Here is a 2,115-nt window from a genome sequence, read left to right as displayed (position 1 = left end):
CTTTGAAGGACAAGCTTACACATGCACCATTGCTGCAACTTCCAAATTTTGGTAAGACATTTGAGTTAGAATGTGATGCTAGTGGAGTTGGCATTGGTGGTGTTTTGATGCAAGATGGTAAACCAGTTGCTTACTTTAGTGAAAAATTGCATGGTCTTGTTCTTAATTATTCCACATATGATAAAGAATTGTATGCATTTGTTCGTTCTTTAGAGACGTGGCATCATTATTTGTGGCCTAAAAAATTTGTTATTCATTCTAATCATAAATCGCTTAAGTATCTTCGCTCTCAAAATAATCTGAATCGTAGGCATACTAAATGGGTTGAATTTATTGAATCTTTTCCTTATATTATCAAACACAAGAAAGGGAAGGATAATGTGATTGCTGATGCTTTGTCTAGAAGATATGCATTGCTGTCCCAACTTGATTGTTGGATTTTTGGTCTTCACTCAATAAAAGAACAATATGCGCTTGATCCCGATTTTAAGGATGTGTTGCTTAATTGTAGAGAGGGATGTGCATGGAATAAGTTTATGATCAATGATGGGTTTTTGTTTAGAGCTAACCGCCTATGCATTCCAGTTGGTTCTATTTGTCTTTTGTTATTGCAGGAGGCACATGGAGGCGGATTGATAGGACATTTTGGTGCCAAGAAGATGGAGGAGGTGCTGTCCACACACTTCTTTTGGCCAAGGATGAGGCGAGATGTAGAGCGGTACGTGGCTTAGTGTGCCACATGTCAAAAAGCTAAGTCGCGGTTGAACCCACATGGTTTGTATATGCCTCTTCCTGTTCCTTCTACTCCTTGGGCAGATATATCTATGGATTTTGTGTTGGGATTGCCAAGGACTAAGAGGGGGAGGGATAGTATTTTTGTGGTGGTTGATCGTTTTTCTAAGATGGCACATTTTATTCCTTGTCATAAGAGCGACGATGCTATTCATATTGCTGACCTTTTCTTTCAAGAAATTGTTCGCTTGCATGGTATGCCTTCTACTATTGTTTCAGATCGCGATGCAAAATTCTTGAGTCATTTTTGGCGCATCTTGTGGAATAAATTAGGGACCAAGCTGCTGTTTTCTACAACATGTCATCCCCAAACTGATGGGCAAACTGAGGTTGTGAATTGAACATTGTCCACCATGTTGAGAGCCATTTTGAAGTGCAATTTGAAGATGTGGGAAGAGTGTTTGCCGCATGTGGAGTTTGCATATAACAGGGCGGAACATTCCACCACCAAGGTAAGTCCTTTTCAGGTAGTGTATGGTTTTAACCCCCGTGCTCCTATTGATCTTTTGCCTTTACCTACCACTGAGAGAATACATAATGATGCTAGAGAGGGTGCTGATTTTATTCGTAAGTTGCATGAAACAACTAGAGCAAATATTGAAAGCATGAATGAAAAGTATAGAATTGCTGGTAGTAAAGGTAAAAAAGAGATTAAACTTGAACCGGGTGATTTGGTTTGGTTACATTTGAGAAAAGATAGATTTCCTGAGCTACGTAAGTCTAAATTAATGCCAAGAGCAGCTGGTCCTTATAAGATCATTGAGAAAATAAATGATAATGCCTACAAACTTGAATTGCCACCCAAGTTCGGGGTTAGTCCCACCGTTAACATTGCAGATTTGAAACCTTATTTGGGAGAAGAAGATGAGCTTGAGTCGAGGATGACTCCAATTCAAGAGGGGGAGGATGATGAGGACATCAGTTCTTCAGAGGTACCCGCTGATCCTCCAACCGTCATGCAAGGTCCAATGACCCGGGCTCGAAAGCGACAACTTAATTTAGAGGTGAGCTCGTTCTTAAGCGATACTTTTCGTACTTTTGAGAATAGACTACTACCTAATGATGTTATCTTGCTTAGGAACATTGGAGAGGGTCATGAAGGACTTAGAGGAAGTGGTGGAGGAGATGATGACCAGCAAGGACGTCCAACACAAGTCGGAGGCCCAGTCCAACAAGAATTCGAGTCTGCCTCAGCCTCCAGGACCAGTCTGCCTTAAATTGGTCACCCAGGACATATCCGGACTCTGTTTTCGATGATCCATATATGGATGGAAAGCTAATTTGATAAGTAAGCCAATCCAAGTGGTTTCACATCAAAACCTC

This window comes from Miscanthus floridulus, chromosome 19 (genome assembly GCF_019320115.1).
Source record: "Miscanthus floridulus cultivar M001 chromosome 19, ASM1932011v1, whole genome shotgun sequence".
NCBI classification, from domain to species: Eukaryota; Viridiplantae; Streptophyta; class Magnoliopsida; order Poales; family Poaceae; genus Miscanthus; species Miscanthus floridulus.
The sequence above is the reverse complement of the archived record's forward strand: the minus strand, read 5'-3'. Positions refer to the sequence as shown.